At 35.6% G+C, this 20112-nt stretch overlaps 1 protein-coding gene across 1 annotated transcript in view; it reads left to right on the top strand.

Annotated features, from left to right (window-relative positions):
• Positions 1-782: 782 nt before the first annotated feature.
• LOC101899577 (probable phospholipid-transporting ATPase IA) overlaps positions 783-20112 on the top strand; it is a 31685-nt gene continuing 12355 nt past the window's right edge. Inside the window, exon 1 of the mRNA XM_005179719.4 lies at positions 783-1022. The gene's annotated coding sequence lies outside the window, so the exon portion shown is untranslated. The remainder of the gene's footprint in view (positions 1023-20112) is intronic.

Genomic DNA, 20112 nt, shown 5'->3' with positions numbered 1-20112 from the left:
GACTGTGGATATAGCACATTAAGGAGGTAGGACAGATTTGTAGAACTACTGCAATTCAGCCCTGAAGTTATGCCCGCTTCCTGTCAATTCATTCAAAATTATATGCAACAAGTTATTGACATTTACATAATTTTTTTTTCTTAAATTACAAAATAAGTTGAATAGGGCGAAGTATTAATAAAATCCCTGGATTTTCTTTAAAATATTGTCCAAATTATATAATCTATGGCGTTTTCTTGATAGCTTTAATGCGCACTCTTTTCTACCAATCATTGCTTTTGAAAATATATATATATATTTTTTTTTTTCAAAACAATGAATTCAGGCACAAAATTGCAGAAGTCGGACACTCTTAGAAAAAATTTCAATCAGCTATTAGCTCTACCTTACATTTTTATCGAACCATGACTGTGAAAAGAGAAATAAAAATCGACCTAAACATCCCTACTTAAATGCATTTCTTTTTTTGTGCTGATTTCTGTTAAAGAAAAGATTGTGATATAAATCCTTATAAAATATTAAAAAATGATAAATACATGGCAAAATTAAACAAGGTAATATTATGCTTGTATTTTGTGGCAAAAATATTAAATTCTCTATAATTTAAAATTCCCGCGTTTAAAAAATCGCTACAATTCTTTAACAGTGCTTTTTGTAGTCTCAATAACACATGTAGCGGTAAAACCCACCACTTGGCATCCCTGCAAAGAAGTACATAAAGTCGACCTAGTCATCCCAACTTACTTGCATTTCTCCTTTCATTTTGTCATTCGTGTTTCAACTTTCGATTCGGGTGGTTTACACACAAAATCCGTTCGTTCGTTTAATTCTTTTCAATTTTTCCAGCCAGGAAAATTATGAAAACGAATTCAACATAGAATAAAACTCAATAAATAGAGAAAAAGTTTGAGAGAGCAAAAGAAATAAAAAGTGAACACATTGTGACAAAATAAAACATGTTCTAAACGTTGAAGAAAGGCCAACAAACGGGAAAAAGTAACCAGCAGCTGATGTAAAAGAAAGTAAATAAATATTTTATGAGTTTCATTTATGATATGTTTGTTTGTGCAAAAGTAAAAAAGAAGTTCTTGTTGTTGTTGTTGCTGGAGAAAAAATATCGACCGCAAAGAGTGTGAAAAAAATATGTATGTAGTGTGTTTGTATGTTGGTAGGCGGTGATGTGTGCGTGCGTGCGTGTGTTTTGCATAGTTACGAAGTTTAAAAGAAAAGCAAATTGAGAAAAATTATGCGAATTTAAATAAAAACAAAACAACAACATGTGTTGAGAAAGTGTGTGGAAAACAACCAACCAACAAAAAAGGGAGGAGTACAAACGAAAACATACAAAAATGCACAGCGAAAATTGGGAATAGAAAGTGAACAAATTGTAACAGAAAAAATCAAATCAAAGTGATGACAGCAGCCTGCTAACCTTGTGGGTTTTGAGTGTCAAGAGTGTGGAACCTTGAGAAGGTCTCCAAAATCAATTAAATTTCATGAATTATGGACCTTGTCAGTTACCGTATCAAAGTTCAATATTTTCCCTGTCAGCCAGCCAGACTCTGGCACATCACTCACCTTCCTTCATCATCAAATCAAAGAGAGCAGCAAAAGCATCCGCAGCTATTTAACGTTGTTGTCATTCATCTTTTTATTGGTCTAAGTGGCATTTGTTGTTGCTGTTGTTCCGTTGCCTTATATTTTTAATTCATATACAATTTCTTGGCAATACCAAAGTATTCCGAGTATCAGACAGACATATAGACGGACAACCATTCAGTCAGCCATTCAGCGGCGAAAGTATATATTTTTGCGTGGTACTTTTTAGCCACAATCATTGTTTGTTTGGCATTTCAAATTTGGAAATGTAACAGTATGGGGCCAGGGGTATTATGACGGGTTGTAAACTCAAATTTATCATAACAACATCGAGTAGATATCGCAAATTACCCATATTGGTTCATTCAATACCAAGTCTAGTGTCACTGACCTCTACACCCTAGTTCATTCAATACCAGGCCTCTTATCTTGCAAATGTTAAATTTTTACCACAAGAATACCAAAACTGGCGCTCTAATGAAAATTTGATTAGGAAAGCTTATCAACAAATAAAAATAAAAAAAAACTAAAAATATTTTTTTATGATCCAAATTAGAATGGATTTTTATTTGAAGAAATCACAACCCAAGTGTCAATAAAAATTGTTTCTAATTATTTAAGAGCCACTATTAATGCTGATAAAAAGTCACACATTTTTACAATGTTCCAGGCAATTGCGAATTGGGAAATACGGTACTTGCTTCAATACGCAATCCATAGAAAAAAAGGACTAATTGTCAATGGAGGAGGATTGGATATTTGATCTGCAACCAATGACTATCGCTGATAAGCCATAAGTGCAGGGCCGGTTTCTGATTGTCATTCTAGTTAATCTGTCGTGTAGCTTTTTTACGCTGCCTCTGGTTTGAAAGGTTTCTGTAAAACTTTGTTATTCGAAGAGGTATTTCTCTTTACCTCTATTAACTATCGAGATATCGTCAAAGACAATTGCTGTGCCACCAACGATCTCAGACTCTAATGCTAGTGGTGAATTGGGTTTCTGCTTCAGTTGTGCCTTCAAGAAAAAGAGTGAAGTTGAATTTGGAGGTTTTGCTTAAATCAGAATGGTACCTTTAGTGTAGATTCCTATTGACCTACCAGAAGTTTCAGACAAGGTTTTGATTGCAATTTTAGTTAGTCTGTCCGCAACTTTTGGCGGATTCAGTTTTAGTTTGCTAGGTTTCTGTGAAGATTTTATCTAAGGATATTCAACGAGGTATTGTCTTCATCTCCACAGACAGTTGATGTGCCTCTGGATACCACTGGATGCCATTTGCTAATTGTTATTTTCTAATTACGCCTATGCCCTGCCAGTGGCAGTCTTTGAACTCTCTTCCTCTGTAGACAATTAATATGTCTTCCAAGATCTAAGCCTCTTCTATGCTACTTGTTGTTGTTGTTGTAGCAGCCCTGCTGTCTTTGCAGAATCGGCTTCATTAACAATTCTTTGCTGATAATATCTAGAGCCTTGATTAATAGCTATTTGTTGCTTACTCGCCATTTGTCCTTTACGTAAAGTTTTCTAATGTTTCGGCACTTAACATACCTATTTACCTATGAGAAGCTACGTGAAGATACTATGGAAATTTGGAAGATGACTTCGTTTACTAATTTTGGAAAATATCTGTCGGAGACTGTAAAACTTTGTCATAAAAATCATCTTCGCTAACCTCTCACCTAAATAAACATTTTAAATTTATCGACTTAGAAAGCCATTATCTCGTCATATCACGTCATCTACATAACATTTACTTTTCCTGGACACCATACAAACACAACACCATATAAACACACGCCTTATCTGGAACTCGTGGATACATTATTAATATTTCCTGATTACAATAGATACACTTCCCACGCTACCTGGATACCTTACATACATTATCCTCGTCATCCGGTTTCCGTAGATACATTTTCCGTCTTATCTGGACACTAGATTAATTTTCCGTTCTTTCTGGGCACTGTAGATTCATTGTCCATATTATCTGGACATAGTAGATACATTATCCATGTTATCCGGACGTGGTAGAACCCACATCCGGGATATCTGAGCACAGTAGATATATTATCCATGTTATATGAACTGAGCAGATACATTATACTCTCTACCAGAATACTGCAGAACCATTATCTATGCTATCTGAACACAGCAGATACATTATTCGTTTTGTCTGAACCCCGTAAATACAGTATGGATGCTATCTGGACACTGTAGATACATTATACACGCTATCTGAACACTGTAGATACATTATACACGCTATCTGAACACAGAAGATACATTATCCGTGTTATATGAACAACGTAGATACATTATCCACACTGTCTGGACACTGTAGATACATTATCCACACTATCTGGACATTGTAGATACATTATCCGGGCTATCTGGACACTGTCGGTACATTATCCACGATATCTGGACGTTGTAGATACATTATCCGCGCTATCTGGACACTGTCGGTACATTATACACGCTATCTGAACACAGCAGATACATTATCCGTGTTATATGAACAATGTAGATACATTTTCCATGCAATCTGGACACTGTCAATACATTATCCGCACTATCTGAACACTGTAGATACATTATCCGTGCTAACTGAAAACTGCAGATACTTTATCCATACCATCTGAACACAGCATATAATTACCCACGTTATAAGGACATTGTAGATACATTATCCGCGCTATCCGAATACTGTAGATACTTTATCTATGCCATCCGAACACAACAGGGTTATCAGAGCACTGTAAATAAATTATCCGCGTTATCTGGACATTCTAGATACATCATCTGTGATGATACACATTATCCGGATTATCTGGACACTGTAGATACATTATCCGTGTTATCTGAACACTGAAGATACGTTTTCCATTCAATCTGAATACAGCAGATACATTATACGTGTCATCCGCACACTGTAGATACTTTATCTATGTTATATGAACACTGTAAATACATTATCCGCGCTATCTGGATACCGCAGATACATTATTCGTACTATTTGAATACAGTAGATGCGCTGTCAGTGCTATCTGCATACTTTAGTTACATTATTTGTGCTATCTGGGCACTGTATATACTTTAGCTGAATAATCTGAACACTAAAGATACATTATCTGCCCTATCTGGATACATTATCCGTGATATCTAGACACTGCAGAAATATTATCCGTGCTCTCCGTACCATAAATGATACATTATGTACATACATTATAGAATAGCTTCATTATCCACGTTATTCAAATAACATAAATATCTAATTTACGTCACTTAAATAACATAAATATATTACCATCCGTCCATCTAAATGTGATTCTTGCATTATGCATGACATTTTAATATCTTCATCCTAAACATATGTCATAAACTCGCAAAACGTCCTTTAACTTATATCATCCAATTTGATATCTTCCCACCGCCCCCTTTTTTAATATTTCCCCCTTGATGCCATTCCAACATTGGAATGTCTGCATATATACAATATTTATCCTCAGGTGGTGTGGCGAACTTTTCATGCATCTCTCAATGGTCTTTGTGCCACATTCACTGCTAGTCAATGCTGATGTTGGTTGTTGTTGTTGATATTTTTCGGACTGGAATTGCAAAGCAACGTCTTGGCCATGTTGTCATCGTCTCGGTGTGTTTGCCTTGTCGTATATTTTGTAGATGTTTGTACAATGCCAACGCATTTGCTTAGCCACCAACCAGTGACTTGTGGTGGATGGGGGTAATAAAAAACAAAAACAACAATCGTTTACGGTTTTTTATTTTTATGCCGTGCTCTTGATGATATCATAAGGATGAGAATATTTTACAACATTGTTGTTGCCGCTGCTGCTGTTATTGTTCTCGATTATCTTTATTTTTAAGATGTAGAACGTATGGAGTATATATTTTTTTTTGTCGTTTTATTTCATTTCAGCCTTTAGATTTTCGTGTTTTCCTTTCTTTTTCTTCTGCGCTGTAAAAGAAATCGAAAACGAAAGTCATCCACCACTATGCAAGTGATGAGTATGTATGTCAATTATAGCCACAGTGTGTTTATATGTCACAGTGTCATTTTACCAACGGACACTTAAAGGACACTCAAATATACCCCATTCTTTCTCTCACATATTGTTGGCGAACTCTCTCTCTCTTTCTCTCTCTCCCTCTAACATTTCTAAATACCACGAATCTTAATTATTATATACTCTCCCCCCTTTTGGGGTTTTGCTTTAAATGTCATCTCTGTTGTGTGGAGAGGGGGGGGGGGGGGGAGAAAGTTGTCAAACCATTGCCTCACATTACAATAACCTCATCATTATTTGCAAGCATCGTTGGTTTGGCTGTTGTCATCATCATCGTCGTTGTTGTCATAGCCATTGCTTGCCAAGAGATAGATTTGTCGTCACCATCATTACGATGTTTGTGACAAGCGTTTCACTGATGATGGTTTATAGCTGTTTTGGACACCATAATGGGGTTCCCGCTACAAAGCCCTTCCCATTTCCCCTATTTCGCTATCTTTGGCTCCTCTCACTCTATTCAATGTTTTTGCGCTTTTGCACCCTTAGACCGCCCACAGTATTGTTTTTGCCAATGTTTTTTTTTTTGATAGGCATTTGTTTTGTTGTGTTATGATTCCTCCTCTGCTTTCTCCTCAATTTTTTTTTCTGAACTACCACCTGTTGGGCTTCTCATGGGCTAGGGTGCCGAGAGCTTCTGTGTGTATATCAATTTTATTTTCGTGTCTATGTTTACATTGTTGATGGCCGACCGTGTTCCTCGAAGTCGTCACTTTTTATTCAACAGATTTTTTCTTGTTTTTTTTTTTTTGCTTGGTTTTCATCATTAAGGGATGGATGTACGGGCGAATAGGGTGGATGAAAACCGCAAAAGGGTAATGGGAGTTTATACTTTATTATCGATTTTTCTGGACTCTGGTTGGTTGAAAAAAAAAAAAATAATAATAAAAATGTATGAACTTCGACAAATTAATTTAGGAATCCAAGAATATGGAGACGAGCAATAGATAGATTTGAACGTAGCCCAGAAAATTTTCTATCGGAACTTCTGATTGATCTGCTATACTGCACATGGACACTGTAGACATGTCATCAGCACTGCTTGAACATTGTAAATACATTATCCACGTTATCTCAACACTGTAAATTATCCGCGTATTTTGCGACACTATAGATAATTTTAACGTTACCGGAACACTGCACACAAATTATCCGCTCTATCTGGTCTCTCAAAATACATTTTTCGCACTAACGAAACACTGTAGATACACTAACCGCATTGTTGATACATTATCCGTGCAATTTAAACACTGCAGATAAATTATCCGTATTATTTATCTCTAAATTATCCGTATTATCCGCTCTATCTGATCGTTAAAAACGCATTTTTTGCAGTAAAGAAACACTGTAGATACACTATCCGCGCTGTAGATACATTATTCGTGCTATTTGAATACTGCAGATAAATTATACGTATTATTTAGACAAAGTAGAAACATTATTCGTGCTGTGTGGACGCTGTAGATACATTATTATTTTTATCTAAACACTGTATATGCATTATCCGAGCTATTTGGACACTATAGATATAGTATCCCTGATATCTAAATGCAGTAAATATATTGTCCGTATTATCTGGAGACTGCAGATACGTTATCCGTGTTATCTGGGAAATGCTGATACATTATTAGTGTTATCCGAACACTATAAATATATTATCCATGTTATCTGGACACTGTATATAAATTGACCGTGTTATCTGGACTCTGCAGATACATTATCTGTGCTGTTCCGGACAAAGTAGGTACAGTATTCGTTCTATGTGAACACAGTAGATACATTATCCGCGCTATCTGGTCGCTCAAAATACATTTTTTGCACTAGCGAAACACTGTAGATACACTAACCGCGCTGTAGATACATTATCCGTGCTATTTCGACACTGCAGATAAATCATCCGTATTATTTAGGCAAAGTAGATACATTATCCGCACTATGTGGACACTTATCTTCTTATCTGGACTTTAAAGATACCATATCCGTGTTATCCTGACACTGCAGATACATTATCTTTGTTATCTGAACGCTGTAGATACATTATCCGTGCTGAAGATACATTATCCTCGCTATTTGGATGCCGTAGATACGTTATACGCCTTATCTGGATACTTCAGATACATTATCTGTGCAATTTGCAGTAAGTAGATATATTATCCGTTCTATGTGAACACTGTAGATACATTATCCGGGCTATTTGGTCACTGTAAATCCTTTTTCCACGCTATCTGGATAGTATAGATACATTATCCTCGCTTTTTGGATGCCGCAGGTACATTATCCTTGTATCCGGACACTTTGAATGCATTATTTGCGCTATGTGGACGGTGTACTTATCTCAACATGAATATACATTATCCATGTTATTTCAACACTGTAGATACAGTATCTGTGCTATCTGAGTGCAAAGATCCAAAGATATCGAAGTTCTTTAAAAATAAGTAAAAGATCTGTAAGTTCAGCGGGCCGATCTTTGAATATCCTCCAGCAATAGGAAAGATTTTGACAATTTTCAAAAAAAAAAAAAAAGCAAAAATGCTCTTAAAATCTTCCAAATCCCGAATGTAGCCGTTATAATAGGGTCTATACGACGACGTGGACCTGCCTGGGCAACTTTTGCCATAAACCATTACAATATTCAAATGCGAAATTTGATAAAAAAAAATCGGTGAATAATGTAGCTAAAATCATCAAAATTCCCAACATAGGGAGATACCGTTATAATGGGGATATACGAAGACGTGGACCTTTGAGACAATTCCGGTGATTAATGTTGCTAAAATCATAAAAGTACCGAATATTGGGAGGTACCGTTACATGAGGCTATATGAAGAAGTGGACTTGCACAGAAAATTTTCTGTCATAGGCTGTAGTACCTATTACGAACTTCAAATACCAAATTTGAAACATTTCCGGTGAATAAAGTCGCATAAATCTCCAAAATACCGAATATCGGGAGGTACCATTATATGGAGGCTATACCAAAACGTGGACCTACATCACCGATTTTCAATACCAAAAGTCCTGAAGGCATAATACACATTTGAGTAAAATTTTATCAACCTACTTCATTCCGTTCGGAAGCTAGAGTGATTTCCATAGACGGACGTCGCTAAATCGACATAGAATTTTATGCTGATCAAGAATATATACACTTTGTGGGGTGTAAAATGTATATTTCGTGGTGTTACAAACGGAATGACAAACTTAATATACCCTTCATACTATGGTGGAGGGTATAAAAAATATCCATGAGCATAGAACTTGCTTTTAGAGATAAGTTTTCAGAAAAAATATCTCTGGAAAGTTTCTTCAAAATTAACCTTGCATTTATTCTTTGAAAATAACCCTACCATAACTCGTTATGGTGTTGTTGCTGATGGCTTTAAAAACATTTATTTGTTCCATTTTTTTTTTAATTTTTTTTTTGTATCGAAATTTAAACACACAACCATCGCCCATCTGCTTTAGAATCTTAAATTTATTTCTATAAACAATCAATTATTTTTGTTACTTTTGCTAAACTTGTACCGACCGGTCTGGCGAATTTTATTTACGTGCTGTGTAAATAATTCGTAAACAAAATTTTGAATAACAACAACAACAACCGAAATTCGAAATAACAACAATTTTCTATAACACAGCGAAAACAATAAAATACCATTGATTACCCTTTAACCGGTTGTCTCTCACTCACTCCCTCTCTCTCTCCCTACCTATCTCGTTTTCTATCTCTCTTACTAATTATACTTCGTGTGACAACAATGGATTACATTTTAATTGCCTGCCTGTCTGTATGTCTGTCTATTTGTCATTTTGTTTTTATTTGGCTAGTCAGTCAATATTTTGATTGGAATATTTTCTTAAAATTACTGGCTGACTCATTGGCGGGTTGGGGGGAAAAATTAGTTGCTGTAATTGTAAAAAAACAATGATTTATTTTCTTCTCGATCATAAAATTCCATTCACTTAGAATGTTAAAAAACATCGTTAGAGAAAATATTTATATTTTATTTTAAATAGTGGAGAACCCCAGCACACAAACACACACACACCTCTGTTTGTATGTAAAATGTTGTCGTTGTATTATTGTAGGTCAAGAAACTGAATGATAGCACCCAGTTGGCAAGTTGTTTGGAATATCCATGTGAAATTTGGATATCTGTCAAGGTTGAATATTCTATTTTCATATTTTTCGGCCTTTTTTTTTGTTGGCCAGAAATCAAATATCAAAATAGAGGTAGACAAAAATATTTTTAAAATTATTTTGTTTTCTAATTCGTTTTTGTTTATTTGTTTGGCATTTTTATTTGCCATTGGCGATCATTTAAAGTTATTTAAAAATACATCAGACATTCTAAATGAAACGTGGAAAACATGAAAGATATGCAATAAAATGTGGAAAGTCGCTTTACATATAACTCTAAAATATACAGGGTGAGATGAAAAAACTGCAACCAACTTCAGACGGTTGTCATTTCTAAGCCACTCATCCGAAAGCTGTTAAAATGATTCCAGTAACAGCTCATTATATTGTTTACAAGCGTACAAAAGCATTTTGGTGAGAATTTTCCAGAAAAAAAGTTATTCGCGATGGAATTCAAGCGATATAGTTATTTTTTTTTATATTCGGCTGGAAAACCACAAGTGGTTATCGTTAGAGCACTTCAGCATTTAAATGTTAATAAATCTTTTGTGTCTCGTACCGTCGCTCGTTGCCGTGATACTGGTAGCGTAGCCCGAAGTCAAGAAAGTGGACGGAATAAAACAGCAATATCAGCAGAAATGGTTCGAAAAGAAGCAACTTCTAATCGAAATCCGCGTCGCAGTGGCCGAAAAATGGCTCGTGAGCTGAACATATCGCAATATTCCATTCGGCAAATATTGAAAAATGAGCTCGGGGAAAAGCCATTAAAATTCCAAAAAGTTTAAGAACTTATACCGCAACGGAGAGAAAATAGACCCAAAAGAGCTAAAGAGTTGCTTGGCTTGGCCGAAAGTGGTGAACTGCCGAATTTGGAGTTTTTTTTGGAAAGCAAGGTTGGCACTAAAAAAATACCAAAGTGTCGATCACCTCAAGCAAGCGCTTCGCCGGGAATGGGCCAAAATACCGCAGAGCAACATTCGGGCAGCGTGTGACGGCTTCATTGGCCGTTTGAAGGTCATAATTCGTGCCAAGGTGACCAAATCTAAACTTATTCTAAAATTTGAAGCTATTTCCGACAGTTTGGCGTTTGACTTTTTTGCAGTATTTTTTTAATTCACCCTGTATATACCCCATATAACGGTACCTCTCGATATTCGGAATTGTGGTAATTTTAGCGGCATCAGTCACCCGAATTGTTTCAAATTTCGTATTTGAAATGTGTAATGGATAATGGATAATATGGCCTATGTCTAAAAATTTCCTATGCAGGTCCATGCCTTCGTATAGCCCACATATAACAATACCTCCCGGTATTCGGTATTTTAATGATTTTAGCGACATCATTCACCCGAATTGTTTCAAATTTCGTATTCGAAGTTTGTAATGGGTACTACAGCCTATGTGTAAAAATTTCGTATGCTGGTCCACGTCTTCATATAGCTCCCATATAACGGAACCTCCCTTTATTCGGTTTTCTGATGATTTAAACGACATTATTCGCCGGAATTGTTTCAAATTTCGTAATTTTCTGGTTTTGAACCCTTTGTGGGGGAGGTATTAGAAGAGATGGTCCGATCTCTATCATCTTTTTAACAGATCTTTTGTTGATGGAAATATTGAGATGTGCCAAGTCTGAATGGAATCGGAAGTTAATTTGGCGTCTTACGAGCTTCGTGGATATTGAAAATTATGACTCTTTGTGGGGGAGGTACCAGAAGGAGTGGACCGATGTATCCCATCTTCACAGCAGATCTTATCTTAGTAGAAATAATGGAATGTGTGAAATGTGAACAGAATCCAATGCTTATTTCGTATTTTATAATCGTTTTGGTTTTTCAAACTTTTGACCCTTTTGTGGGGGAGGTATAAGAAGAAATGGTCCGATACCTTCAATCTTTACAACGGATCTTGTGTTGATGAAAATATTGAAATGTACCAAGTCTGAATGGAACTGGATGTTAATTTCGCTTTTTATGAGCTTCAGGGATATTCAAAATTTTGACACTTCGTGGGGGAGGTATCAGAAGAAGTGGACCGATGTATCCCATCTTCACAGCATATCTTGTGTTAGTAGAAATAATGCCAAGTCTGAATGGAATCGGAAGTTAATTTGGCGTCATATGAGCTTCGTGGATGTTTAAAAGTTTGACCCTTTGAGGGGAAGGTACCAGAAGGAGTGAACCGATATTGTCCATCTTAACACCAGAACTTGGGTTAATATAAATATAGGGATGTGTGAAATTTGAAGGCAATCGAACTCTAACATCACATTTTATAAGAGTTGTAATTATTCAAAAATGTTGACCCTTTGCATGGGAGGTACTTGATGGAGTGAACCGATATTGTTCATTTTCGCACCTGACCTAGAATTGAAGCAAATATAACGATTTGCAAAGTTGGAGCAAAATTGGAGTATCCCGTCTCCTTCTGAGCATTACTTATTTTCTTTGAAAATGTTGACATTTTGTGGGGGAGGTACCAGAAGGAGTGGACCGATATTGCCCATCTCCGAACTCGATCTAAGTTTGATAATAATACTACGTTGTACCAAGTTTGGATCAAATCGGATACTCCCTTCGAGAGTTATAATGACCATCAGCCACTCGGACGGACGGACATCGCTAGATCGACTGCAAATGTCCAAAAACGGATTTGATCCAAAGAGTTAAGCCCTAGGTCCCTTTGGATCAAATCCATTTTAGGACGGTATTTCGATTAGAAAGTTATTTCGATAAGCACGTTTTGGCCGTATCAAATGATATATACCCTCTCTAGCCATATGGCTGAGGGTATAATAAATATCGCACAACTGGGAATCTCCAAGAAGAGAGAACATTTTATTCCAGTTTCAGCCTCAAAGTGTACTGAATTTGTGTTTATTTCCCTTTCCATTTGCTCTACATCAACCGATGCCTAAAAACGTCATCTATTATTTCATATGGTCCCAAATTAGGCCACCTGGAAATAAAATTTGATGTTAATTCTTCCCCTAATGCTAATCTATGTCATACATGTTTGACTACCGTTTTTTTGCATGACAACTTCAACTCATCTCATGTGTGGTATGGCGAATATGGTTCTCTTCTAACGCCATAGAGGATTAAATGTAATGTGATATATGGTGGTCATATATCTATATATGTATGACTACTACAATAACAAATTCTTCCGCAATTCTACACACATCTACATATGTTCAGCACATAATGTGGTTGACCTAAAAATACGATTATCTTCTGTTAAAATATTATTATTGGTGGTTAAATATTTCCAACATGACAGTGTGGTTTGGAAATAACACGAAATGAGGGGAAAAGCCACAACAGCTGCATTGAAAAAAAGACTGTTAGAAAAGAAGTCTTACAAAAATGTTTATGCAAAGGAGTCTGATTTTTGTTGGAGGAAAAATGTTTCAAAAATAGGGAAAAAAATTTATCAAAAAAAAAAAAACCTTTGAGGTTGTGAGAAGGAGAATTTTAGAATTTTGAAATCGTCCTGAAATTATATTTAATAATTAAATTGATAATTAAAAAAATACCGCAAAACCTCAATGAATCAGCCATTAGCAGACCACCACATGATATAAATATCTGTGGGAGATCCATGGAAATAAGTTAATGTTTTATAAATTTATCATGAACAAGTTTTATACAAATTACAAATATTGAATTCCATGAGTCAGAGTTACTTTACAACAAATATTTCAAATATTTGACTCATAATATGACGAATATCAATTTCCATACCAAAATACATATATATGCACTCACCTTAAGTTTTTTATAGATTAAAATGTGATTTTATCGTCGGTTGAGGTAAACTCAGCTTTACCCAGGATCTCCGGGTAAAGAACCGGTGAATAATGCAGCTAAAATCATCAAAATACCGAATATCGGAAGCTGCCGTTATATGGGAGCTATACGAAAACGTGGACCTTCACGGATAATTTTCTGTCTTAGTATCCATTATGAACTTCAAATGCCAAATTTCAAACAATTCCGGTCAATAATGTCGTTAAAATCATCAAAATAGCGAATATCGGAAGATGCCGTTATATGGTGGCTATACGAAGACGTTGACCTGCAAAGACAAGTTCTGTCATAGGCTGTAGAATCCATTACGATCTTCCAATACCAAATATAAAACAATTCCGGTGAATATGTTCGCTAAAATCATGAAAATACCGAATATCGGTAGGTACGATTAAATGGAGGCTATACGAAGACGTGGACCTGCACAGACAATTTTCTGTCTTAGGCTGTAGTATCCATTATGAACTTCAAATACCAAATATGAAATATTTCCGTTGAATTATGTCGTTTAAATAATCAAAATACCGAATATCGAGAGGTACTTTTATACGACGGATATACGAAGACGTGGACCTGCAAAGACAATTTTCTGTCATACGCTTCAAATGCAAATTTGAAACAATTCCGGTGAATAATGTCGCTAAAATCATCAAAATACCAAATATCGGGAGGTGCCGCTTTATGAGGGCTGTGCGAAGACGGATAATTTTCTTTCATAGGCTGTAGTACCCGTTACGAACTTCAAATACCAAATTTGTAGCAGTTCCGGTGAATATGGTCACTAAAATCATCAAAAGACCGAATATCGGAAGGTACTGCTATATGGGGGATACACGAAGACGTGGACCTGTGCTGGCAATCTTCTGTCTTAGGCTGTAGTATCCATTATGAACTTCAAATACCAAATTTGAAACATTTCCGTTGAATTATGTCATTTAAATCACCAAAATACCGAAAATTCGGAGGTACCATTAAAGGGGGGCTATACCAAAACGTGAACCTACATGGCCCATTTTCAATACCAAAAGTCCTGCAGACATAATATACATTTGAGTAAAATTTTATCAACCTAATTCATTTCGTCTAGAAGCTAGAGCAATTTCCACATACGGACCGACGGGCGAACATCGCTAAATCGACATGGAATTGTATGTTGATCAAGAATATATAATCTGTGGGGTCTAAAAATGAGGTGTTACAAACGGAGTGACAACCTTAATATACCCTCTATACTATGGTGAAGGGTATAAAGAGGTATTCGCAGCTAACGAATTTCTTAGTCGGAGGATAGAAAATGATTCAGAAAATCATTAACTACCCTTTTGCAAGACCCCTCCAGTAGCGGCTCTGGTTCGGCCAGACCGAAGTCTATATGTCACCAGCATTACCAAGTGAATGAGAATTATTTGTCTTTTGCGGTAAACGGGATATTGCCGAAAGCTCAGTTGTCCGTTACGCGGCCAACGTATACTAAGGTGATTGGTTGACACTGTTCTCTCTCTCGCATATTCTTGTCAGATTTGTGGTTAAGAAAAATATTTAGATATAGCAAGTTGTATAAAATCGCCGAATTGGCCCTTTGTGGGGTAGGTACCAGAAGGAATGGTCCGTTCTCTGCCATCTTTATAACTGATCTTGTGTGTATAGAAATATTGAGTTGTGCCAAGTCTGAATGGAATCGGATGCGTATTTCGTGTCTTATGAGCTTCATAGTTATTCAAAATTTTGACCCTTTGTGGGGGAGGTACCAGAAGGAGTGGAACGATGTATTCCATCTTCACACCAGACCTTGGGCTAATGATAAAGGCATTGTGATGTGTTTAATTTGAAGACATTCGGAAACTTATATCACATTTTATAAGAGTTATAATTATTCAAAATTTTGACCCTTTGTGGGAGAGGTACTTGATGGAGTGAACCGATATTGTCCATTATCGCACCTGACCTAGCACTAATGCAAATATTTGGATTTGCAAAGTTGAAGCAAAATCGGATTATCCTTTCTCTGTCTGTGCAGTAAATTTTTTTCTTTGAAAATTTTGACATTTTGTAGGGAAGGTAGCAGAAGGAGTTTACCGAAAATGCCCATCTCCGAACTCGATATAAGTTTGATAATAAAATTAGGATGTACCAAGTTTGAACCAAATCGGATACTCCCTTCGAGAGTTAGCGTGCGCAGCAGCCAGACAGACGGACGGTCGGACATCGCTAGATCGACACCATATGTCCTGAAACGGATTTGGACCAAAGAGACGAGACCTAGAGACCAAAAATTCCCACAAAGAAAACATTCGGGGTTTTCTTTTTTATAAATAATAATATTTAGTATTTAACTTAGTTCCTTGCCCAAATGACCACTCCTCCGCAACGCAATCATGTGAATCAAAAAGTAAATATTGAAATTTAGATATCAAAGATTAGAAATTTTAATATTTCTTTTGTTGATTCTAAACTGACAAACTGATAAGATAAAATAACTACATTAAACAAATAGCCTAGTGCTTCACCTCAAAAAAAAAAAAAAAAAAAAAAAAAAAATAGGTACAGTGAGTAATAAAAATAAAAAAAAAATAAATCATTGCAAAAAAACGGAAACTATAAAGTAATCGCTCTTATCGAAAAGCTTAACAGGCTTTCTTACGTCGACAATATACGTAAATACGATAAGAAGTCAATGGGGGAAATATATACTCTTTCCATATCTCCCGGGGTCTTTGTATTTTTTTTTTCAATATTCGTTGTTTGTTTTTTTTTCTACGAATATTTACACAGAGATATCTACACATTATTGTTTACATATTATAGTTTTTCTAACTTGTCATAGTCATACATGTTCCCATACCATCACCATCACTATTATGGTCATTACTACCACCACCATACCATAGCTTTTTTTTTTTTGTCTATTCCAAACCTCCACCTCAGAATGGCAAATCAATAATTGATTCATTTGTATGTAGAACCCGACAAACGGAACGTCCGAGACAATCGACCAAATGACCAATAATTGAAGTGAACACTCAAATATGAAAAAAAATTCCAGCTCACCAAATTGTCTCAAAGTGGAAGGTATGACAACAACAACAACAAATATTCTATTATAATTTTGTTATTGTTATATGTTCCTGGTCTTCTACGAGTATTATTCTCAAGCCTCTAATGAATTGATGAATGGAAATGAATTGGAATTATCGTCATCGTCGTAATTAATTTGTTGCTCGAAGATTTTACTTTTTAGTTCTGTATTTCGAAATAAAAAATGTGGATTGATTTGAGCCTAGAGAATGACAAAAAAAATATTGAAAAATTTTTGCTTGAAACTTAAATAATTGAAGAAGAAATGGGAAAGATACAAACCTCAAAAAGTGATGACAGTTTGTAAAGCACAATAAGATCTCTTCTATCCGAGTAGGTACCCCGACTTTTTGGCCTGCCAAAAAAAAAATATTGCCTCTGCTGTATTGATCTTTCAGTTCTTTTACTCAACTCAGGAGCTTCGGTCTATGCTATTTCTTCTTAAAAAAATATTCTTTTTATTAATTTACCTACCATCCACATCTTGTTTTATTCCCAGAAATATGAAAAATATTTATTTTTAATTAGAACGCCATCTATACGTCATATCATTACTGTTCTTAAGCCGCACATATTGACAATTTAAGTGAAGCACTTTATTAAAGCAGAGTCAATTTAAATGACAACTCAATTTGTAGGGAACACTAGGTCGATAAAGGAAAATTGACATTGTTCTATACATCGAAGCATTGAAAATAACTTGCAATGTAAAAAAAAAAACAATTTAAAAAAGCTTTAAATTAATTTAAACGTGATTTTTAAAAAGCTTTAGAAAAATTATTCGAGAAAAACGCATAAAATTCAGAAAAATATACGAAATTTGTCATAAAACTTTCAATTGTGCCTAAGACGATTGAAATTTAAAATAGGGCATCGATTTGCGATATTTTAGGCATTTAATTTACATTATTAGCTTTAATCTGACATTTCGGGTTTGGGTACTTAATTGATATAACCGCCCTCTTTTTGAGAAAATGAGTGTACGGCCTCTATTAAATGTAGCGCCTCCATATAACGGTATGTTTATTGTTATTATTGTCGTTATTTGCTCAATGCTTTTACTCTCGAAAGGCCAATACGTCACACAGGTTCATTAAAACCACCAAAGAGTAAACATGTGTACTAATGACATGACTCCAATAACGGCTATTTGGTTTACAAGGGTACACTAGATCGATTTAGTAAAGGAAAGGAAATTCTACCAATTTGAAGGCAATTTTTATTATTTTTAACGGTGGTTTGTAAACGTCGTGCCAATTGCTACTCTATATATATATATATATCCATATATGGTCTATCCATGGCCATACAGTGTGAGATAAAAAAATGCAACATGGCGTTTGCCATAATTTTTACTTTTTTTAAATTTTATTGAATGAAAGCAAAAATGTCGGAAATAGCATCAAATTTTCGAATAAGTTTAGATTTGTTTGAATTGGTCACCTCTGGCACGAATTATGGCCTTCAAACGGCCAATGAAACCGTCACCGCTGCCGAATGTGGCTCTGCGGTATTTTGGCCATTTCCGGCGAATCGCTTGCTTGAGGTGATAGACACTTTGATATTTTTTCGTGCCAACCTTGTTTTCCAAAATACTCCAGACGCGATAGTCCAACGGATTGGTAGCCATTGTGGAAATGAAGCGAGGAACCTCATTTTGTAACCATTCTTGGATGATGCGTGCTGAGTGCGATGGTGCTGAGTTCTGTTGGAATGTCCAAGGCCTGCGGCCAAATTGATTGCGTGCCCAAGGCTTTATTCGGCATATATTCTGAAGCCACGATCTATTAATACGAGCGGAGAGCGACCATCGGCTGTTATGGCGGCCCACACCATTACCATGGCCGGCTTTCCCTTAAAAGGAATGGTCATGGAAACGACTAGGTTATCTTGAAAATTCGCAGTCAAATATTAAAAAAATGATTATATCAACGTCATGTTTACGTTAATGTTATTATTATTATTATTTTGATGCGTCATCTATCCTTTAGTATTATTGCTCTTAACCCTCACGTAGTGCAGATTAACGAAGTGCCATTAACCCCATGAACCATTATTTTCTACGATTTATGTATTTCGGTTATGTACAGTTTTTTCTAAGTGTATCGTGATTTCTTATCACGACTGAACACAACAATTGAGGTTAAGGTAAAGGTAAACAACCTTACCCAGTAAGGTTAGATATTAACTAAATTACTTATAACGCCATCTATACGTCATTATCGTTATTGCTCCTAAACATCACATACTTTGAGGCGCTAAAAAGTAAAAATTGTGCCAATCGTTTTTACATACATTTTAATACTAGATATATCGTATTTTAACAATTAGCAAATCAATCCCCATCCCTGTCATGTTTATCAGATTTCATTCAACCTTCCATTGATCCCCATGAACGATAACTTCCTATGATTCATATATTCCGCTCATGTTCTTTTTTTCTAAGTGTATCGCATTATTCTTATCACGACTGACCACAGCAATCAAACGTTTTGAAAGGTATCATTTAAGGCGACCAAAGCACACAAACGTTATCACCCCTTTTCTTCATTTGCAAATGCAAAAAAAACTTGACACTCAATTTTTTCACTCTTTGCGATTTATGTGAAAATCAGGGATGGAAAGTACAATATTCCAAAAATTTGCATTTTTCTCCGGCGAGAAATTTTAATAAATTTCCCAATTGACAAAAATTTTTCATAGATAGTTGAAATGAATAAAAAGAAAACATTTTAACTTAACGGCAGAAGAATAAATATGCGTTCCAAATGACGCCAACTTGATATATAGGGTACACTAGGTCGATCTGATAAAAGAAGAAATGAACACAACGACATCTGTGTGTGTGTGTCCGTGAATAGGCGTTTAACGGAAAAGTACAGTTATTCGGAAGAGAGGGATAAAGAAAAAATTACTTCTACCTTTGGTGGGGTTCATTAGATCACTTTTCGAGTTACCGACAAATATCAGTCAAATCAAATCGCAAAATTATGAATGAAGAGTCTTATTTCAAGTTGACAGCACAGATGCTGTCGTTATGGCTTAGCGACTGCTTTTTTTGTCGCTATTTTGCCGAAATTTTTCGTTTATTACTGAAATTATAAGCATTCTTGTCAAAATGAGTTAGCGAATCGCACTACAAATTTACTCTCTTCCTTCTCATAAAACGCACGTCCACAAACTTTTTTGGACTGTTTTACAGACAATGGGATCAAAAATTGAAGTTGACGGCTTTCTATTTTTTATATATAATGTGGCTTCTGCTAATTTTTGCTATATTCAACTTCCCAACCCCGGTTGGCATCTCATTGACATTTTCATTTTTTTTTTTAATTTTCATTATCTGCAGAGAACTACTCACAGGGAGAGAGAGAGAGTGAGCAACAACTAAATCCATTGCAC

The sequence above is a fragment of the Musca domestica genome, unplaced genomic scaffold (assembly GCF_030504385.1).
Source record: "Musca domestica strain aabys unplaced genomic scaffold, Musca_domestica.polishedcontigs.V.1.1 32, whole genome shotgun sequence".
In the NCBI taxonomy this organism is placed as follows: domain Eukaryota; kingdom Metazoa; phylum Arthropoda; class Insecta; order Diptera; family Muscidae; genus Musca; species Musca domestica.
Note: the sequence above shows the minus strand (reverse complement) of the source record. Positions and strands in the feature narration are given on the sequence as shown.